Below are 7,926 nucleotides of genomic sequence, written 5' to 3' on the forward strand. Positions count from 1 at the left end.
AATAATTGAAGGGAAAGAAACTTGTTACGATAATTTGTCCTCTAGTCTTGTTGTTCTTCTTGCTCAGTTGTCATCTCAAAGGTGCTGTCTCACAGTCTTCCCAAAACGAACACTCCGGTGATACAATATTCTTTCCAAATCAGCGATCTTTCTGTAAGGAGCATAAATCTGGTATTATCATTTGTCTAACTGTTGTGTGACATACCATCCGTAACATGAAAGAGCAAACAGAGAGAGAACAAATAGAAAAAGAAACATTGTCAGATTTCCGTTCACCATCGGGCTGTCACACCAACATGTCCATCGGTATCTCTGCCCAGTCTCCCCCACCAGCATTTCCACCCTCTGTGCGTGGCCAGGCACAATGATGCTGGTAAGACATACTGGGGTTGGGTAGACTTCTGCAAAGACCAAGTAGACATGTGACGTTTGAGCTGTCTGGTGAACGTCAGAGATGAAAAGGAAATATTTAAAGATAAATCACAGAGTTTACCTGGCCGCCCTTGTGTCTATAAGGAATGACCTACCAATTACATTGACTGTAACCTCAGGCTTACTATCAAGGCTTATGATCAACTTCACTGGCTGCAAATTACAGGTGCGGCCCAAAATCTTTCCTATATGATCCCTGATTACAATTACGTGCGTTATGTCGTTGTCTAGGGGGTTTATATACCTTATGTGGGTCTCTAAACATACAATTCCGTGCATAATGCCCTTCCCTCTGGCAGTTATAACATTTTATCACATTTGACTTACCCACAGGGGTCTGGGGCTTTGGCTGAGGTGGCTTTGTTGTAAGGGCTTGTATACTTACTGCCATCAGCTTATCGCCCTGTGACTCCCTGTGTCTCATGATGTTCCGATCGTGCCCAACAGCAGACTTTCTTAATGCAGCCACCGAGGTACTTCTCCAGTTAGGTTGAGTGGTCTGTACCCTCGTTTTCAACCCTTCCTTTAAACCATCCATTAATACAGAAGCTGCTACTTCTCTATACTCTACAATGTGAGGTGCAATTGTTTGTGCATAACATACAATACCGTACTTTCCTGTGGGCACGACCTCACCTGACCCTCCGTTAGGGGGCTTTACTACTGCCTTTACCGATTGGGCTGTGCCCACCTGGGTGTCTCATATGGTGGCTGCTGGAGAATGTGCCGACATCGTGCTGGGCTCACTTTCTTGCTTGTAATCCTGAGGGAAGTTTAACATGGGGTGCAACGTGCACGGGTTAGAATTGGTACATTTATCAGTTTTACTCCTATCGTTATTACATTTATTACTATCATTATTAATACAGTTACTAAGTGCATTATTATCATCATATCCCAGTATGCCATTCTCTGTAGCCATTTTTTCTCCAGTTGCCATGTGTTTCCTGCTAAGGTGGGAACAAGCTGTGTAAGCTAATTCCCTTTGTATCTCGCTTTCCTGTTGCCATAAATGTAAACACTTATAATGTCTATTCCGTTGCTTTCTGGATTTTATGAGACATATCCTTCTCCTTAAATTTTGCAAAACCTCAGGATTAAAACTGCCCACCCTGGGGAACTGTTCTCCATCGTTCACAGTCATACGTTCCCACTCATTGCATAAAACCTCTGCGTGTGATCCATATTTTTCACACATTATATACCTGGCCGACCCAACTGGTCGTGCTACTAAATCAACCTGAACCTTGGTTGATCGCCCCTTACTTGAGCAACTGGCCCCCATTATTTGCAGGTATTGCTTTCTCAGCGAATTCCTACAAAAAACCAAGTTCCCAGAGGCAAGGCGACGGTGAAAGTTCAACGAGTGCCTTCACTCACTCTCGCCCACGTCGAACAATACGCCCACACACTGCCTTAGCGCTGGCGTACTCAACCCAGGGCCCCTGCAACCTGAACCTCTATTTACTGGGGCATGTGGGAGTATGCTACCCTCCCCAGTAAGTATCAGTTGCTGGAGAATTCCTGAGTGATCAGCGAACCTCCCTTAAAATAAAAAAACCTACACAAATCACGTTAGAATGTACAAATAGTGTTTATGATCCCGCAAAGCGTACGCAAATTGCGTAATGGGTATCAAGGTAACAAACTAATGCACACAATTACATGCGGTACAGTCGCAATGCGTATAAGTAACTATTACTTATCCGCAGAACGACCAGCGGAATCGGTTGTTTAGGCTGCGAAACCTTCAGCCGGAGCATATTCTCAAAACGGGCCTATATGGGTACTGCGCCAACTCCCCTGGGTTGCGCTCACTACCTCTGACCTTTCTTCAGTCAGGGTTTTCAGAACTTCATATATGTACTTTTAACGGATTTCTGACTTTCGCGTACCTCCTGGTCTGCTGTAACACTAATTGCTCCTCTTACCTTATGGGCTTTTAACGTGAGATGGCCTTCTCCCACGCTACCACGTGTTCACTTTACGAGTATCCTTCTTCCTTCTACAAGATCTCGATTTTTCTCAAGGTTCACACCAAAAAAAAAACTTTACTTGCATACACACGCTCTTTCACTTCATATATACTTTGATTTTTCTGTACAGAAAATTTCTTTCATTCAGGTAACACAGGCTAATCCCAGAGGTAATGCAACGAGAGAAGGACCTTTTTCCTTTAAACTAAATTTTGGAAACTGAACAAATTTATGCTATTATCTTGTGGCTTCTGTATTGCCTTACTAAAACAATGCTATCGTGTGATTTGTATCTAGTGGGCGTATCTGTACGCACGTTGCGTAATTTACGCCACGTGTGTAGGCCTTTGCGTTGCGTACGCTGTCTCGCACTCGGTCAGAGACACGTGTACACAGGCCGGATATTCCACAGTAATACAAATAACACGCTTCTATAAATGTAAACGATGTTTAACTATAATCGCTCACTTAACACTACACACAGTTTCCTCTGTATCAACCTTTACAACTAGGCCAGGCTGTGTGCGTGCTTTACAATTACTCCCTTAAGTATTACTCTTTACTTTTAACTAAAATAGCAACAAATTTTCTCAGCACGTTATCAATGCAAATGGCAAACAGGAAAGTAGATATGTGAAAATACACAAATGAAAATACAGGTGTGTGTGTGTGTGTGTTGCGTGTGTTGCGTGCGCAATGTGCGCCAAACAGAAATTAAAACAGTTTTAAAAGACAATAGCTTAACGTTCTTACCTTTCGGTTCCGGATCCCACCAGCATCCCTACAAACCAAGCGGAGTAGACGCTTATCTGATCAGCACTACCGTATCCCCAACCATAAACACAGATACAGGGGATACTACCTTCCCGCCCTTTGCTGATGGATAAAAGTCTGCCTGGTTCCGCTTGGCTGCGGATATGAGGAGGCCCAGACGATGCCCCCAATTGATAAAGTCAAATATTACCTTTGAACATAAGCTATTTACTTATTATGGACTAAGTACGCAATTGGCGCACGGAGTATCGTAAGGGTACGCACTTAGCGTAGCAGACGCTAAGCCGTGGGCGCGACGCACGAGCGGCACTTACGCTCACGGGCTTACGCTTAGTATCGAGCACGCTATAGGCGGCCCGAATACCGTACTGCTACGCTGTTGGCGTAGCGGATGCTGTGCCGTGAGAGTGAGACACGAGCGGCGCTAACGCTCACTGAATGACACACAGTAAACCTTGTTAACAACACACTGTAAGGGTATGCTTATACTATAAACCTTAGTACTGTAATATTACCACAATGTAACGCTTATTGACCTTGATAATATGAAAGATGTTTGAGCGATTGAGACGCTCAGAAACCCTTTACAATAACTGGTGAAACACACAAGACCTGGTAAGGTTCCAACACCTTCGTAGAAGATACTTTAGTATAAAAAGGGGAAAAACAGTTACAGCTTATACACTACAGACCTAACATCAATATCTAAACAGAATAACAAGAAATAAATGTGAACAATAGCGAACGATCGCAAACAGCACAAACACAAAGAGAATAAAATGGCAAACACTTAAAGGATAACAAAATGAGAACGAATGGCGTACATAAAGAATAACAAAATGGCTACAGAGAAACTTACACACATAGGAATGATTCGCAAGCGCGTCCTGGACCAGCCCTCAGCCTTCAGTAAGAAAACCTTTGTAGAGAGAGTGAGTGCTGGTCCAGCAATGGTGGCCTTTATATACACAACATACAGTAACAATACAATGGTCCCTATAATCTTATAGTTCATTGGACTCAGGAATGTGTCTCTGCATTATAACAAAAGGTCATAGGTGGGTTCGAACAGGTGGACTGTGTCTATTTCCAACTGCTCAGGTGGGAGGTATCCTCAGGATTCCCGCCGCATGAGTAATGAACAGCAAATACAGTGAATGTCTCTTAAGTACTTTTAAACATAACTATACGCAGGAGCGAACAATCTCTTCCTAACCAACACTGAAATGTTACATTTAAAATACTCTACAGCTGGATACTAGACACCACCGTTCTACCTTTATCTGACCCTTCCTATCATGCAAAGAGGAATTGCTCTGTCCAAGAGCCGTTTACACTAAACATACTTGCTGACATTGTTAAGGGAAATACTATCTATAAAACACACTATTTAGGTTAAATATGTTGCGATCGAGTCGCTCGCTAGACGCTCACAAACTCCGCCGTAAATACACATCTCCATGCGCAGGAGATGTCGGAGCGTCCCTTACGCAACCTGAGGGGATGCGTATGCACGGGGGAGTGGGTGCACGAGCAGCGGGCATGTGCATTGGGGTTAGTACAAGGCATTGTGAATCACGATATTTTTCGACTTTGACAATAGTTAACACCTCTACTGCAGAGTTCTGAATGAGCACATTGAGACTGATATTGACATGACCCATGGGCAAACCAAGCACCCAGCCCAAGTATCCAATTTGTGACACACTTTGCAGTGTAAAGGGCGCAGACAGCATAATACAATATCTTACAAGTCAGTCTCTGTTGGAGAATAGCAAAAACAACCAGTTCATGGGTAAACACTGTTGGGAATTAAGAGACTGATTTACTTATGCAAGTGAAAGTGAGCTACTTTATCTGGAGACAGAGAATGAGTTTATGTGCTCCAGAAATCCTTATTACCAAGTAAGCACTACAGATGGTGTATTGGTTAGCTTTACTACCGCACAGCAATGAGGTCATGGGTTCAATTCCCACCATGGCACTAACTGTTTGGAGTTTGTATAACCTCCCTGTACTTGCGTTGGTTTCCTCCAGGTCCTCTGGTTTCCTCCCACAATCCAAAAATATACTGGTAGGTTAATTTGATCCCAACAAAATTTCCCTAGCGTGTAAGTATGTTTGTGTGTGTGTGTGTGTGTGTGTGTGTGTGTGTGTGTGTGTGTGTGTGTGTGTGTGTACGCTAGGGAATATATACTGTAAGTTCCATTGGGACAGGGACTGATGTGAATGGCCAAAATAGTGTCAGTAAAGTGCTGCGGAATATGTGTGCACTATATAAATAACTGGTAATAAATAAGAATAAGCAAGCTACATTTATCAAGAGACACTACAATCCCTTCACTGGCTACATCTTTTTTGGAATAAGACTGAGATACAGTGACATTCTTGCAACCTAGGATTACTTGTGTACATGTGGGCCATTCCATGGATTGCAACACTGTGGTATCACAGGATTTAAAAAGAGCTCCAACGTTATTTGCCATGAAGATTTTTACTACTTGGTTAGGGGAAGCAAGGAATGTAGCAACTGTTATTATAAAAGTGTGTTTTTCAGTAATCTTTTCATCACATTATAGCTTGTGATTGTAATATGCTAATATCTGTGAGCCAATTGATAGTCTTTTGCATTTTTAAATGATCAAAAGTGATGTGAACTGTGGTCAATTGTCATCTCTTTACCTTCTTTTATTGCCCTATTTGTCTTGTGACTATTTCATATTTTTTGCCAATTAACCAATCATCACCCTCAATCCAGAGTTCATTGCGGCTCAATAAAAAGATATCCGGTTGGAATTGCTGAGTCACTCAACAATCTATCCTACCTCTCTGAGCAAGGTACTACAAAACAAAGTATGTTGAAGAACATTTCAGGGAAAAGGTCTGTCACATAGCTAGTCAACACCTTGGATACCTCTCTTAACCACTTAGACATATCCGCCAACCCCCAGGGTGTTACATCTGCAGCAGAATCATGTTACAATAAAATAAACTCTAGCTTTAGTATAGAATTTTCATAGTTTTTACTTGTTGCCCAGATGCCAATTTATCATGCTAAAATATGCAGTCAGTCTTCTGAAACTGACTATTTTCTTTGGGTTGCCGAATATTTAGTAGGTAGACCTGTCATCCTCCAGTACACTACAGAATTTTAAGTATAAAAATTATTATAAAATACAAATAAGAGATTTACAACATAAATCATTATCTTTGTATTATTATAATCGGTTTTATAGTCAAAACTCCCCACCAAATCATATATGTGCGTGCAAATCAGTCTCTGATACTAGCAGTGCCTCACCAGCTATTGACCTAATCGCACATCACTGCTCTTAATCCATGCTAAAGTAGTTCCCATTGTGGTCTGCAGTATATTGCCTGCAGAGAAAGAGCCCCATTTACCAAGTTCTGTAAAGCTTTGCTTACTTGCTTCACTAGCTAATGCCATCTTAACAGGGCCAGATTAAGGCTTGTAAAGGCCCCCTCCAATATGATTCTCACACTGGCCCCCAACCCCCCAATATGGCCACAATGCATCCTAGACATGCTACCTCCCCTACCTGGATATTCACCTCCTCCTTTGCTTTTTTCCAGCTACAACTGGGATGGACTGCTGCTGCTTAGACTGCATACAGAGCATAAAGCAATCCTGAGTCCCTTCATCAGTGGCATGGACATGATGTATCGTGTGCCGCTGAAGAGGGGACTCAGAAGCCCCTCTGCGCTGCACTATATGCAGCCTAAGTAAGCAGTAACCCACCCAATTGCAGGTACAGATTACCCTGTGGGGCGGCCCCCTGTCTGTGGGGACCATGGGGTGACTGCCCTGTCACCCCTCCCTTAATCCAGACCATCTTCTTAATATTGCAAAACAATCGGATCCCTCTTTAGTAAATACTAATTGCACATGTACAGTAGCCCGGCCAGGGTGGTAGCTAGAAATAGATTGATAAAATAAGCCATCAGTTTACTTTTTAGACTCCCAGGCAGGCTATTGTAGGAGCTCATGGCCCCACATCTCATTATTGATAAATGAGTAAATTCCAAATCCCTGCAGAATTTGAAAAAAAAAAAGACCTTTCATGGCTTGGATGCAATTTAAATAGAGTAGATCAATGAAAGAGAGTGTTGGTTCTAGTCACACAATAAACTTCTATTAATACCTCCTATCAGTCTGGTTCTGTCAGAGAAAAAGCAAGTGACTCAGATGTAATGGAGTTCTTAGGTAGTGCACACTCAGAGATTAATGTACATACATGCCTGTTACACAAGTGTGCATTTATATACAGTATCTGTATATCTGATACAGAGCAAATACTAAGAGCATATTTATTGAATAAATGTGCCTATTTGTCTACCATGCACGTATATAGGTGTTCATTAATTAGTGGGATTGTGTATGACGGCTAAAAGTTAAAAATTTACTTTAAAATCTCGCCTAAGATCAATAAAATTTTTGTTGTGCAGAGGGCCTGCTCAAAGCTTATTCAACCAGTGCCGCCGCATAAGGCCATTACACCATAGAGGGTACTCTGAACTCCAGGGCCAGAGGCGGTATATGATGGCTTGTCTTCGGTATTGTTGGAGTTCATATTGTGGCAACTCTTCTGCTGGTTCTTGCACATGCCTATGGTCACATGATGCAGAGCTACTCTACAGAATTTCACTAATCATGGGGTTGATTTAGAATCTGCAGCATCATAATCCTGCCTCTGCTGCTAGTCTGCTCTTTGGATGTACTCCA

This window comes from Pseudophryne corroboree, chromosome 4, assembly GCF_028390025.1.
Source record: "Pseudophryne corroboree isolate aPseCor3 chromosome 4, aPseCor3.hap2, whole genome shotgun sequence".
NCBI lineage: Eukaryota > Metazoa > Chordata > Amphibia > Anura > Myobatrachidae > Pseudophryne > Pseudophryne corroboree.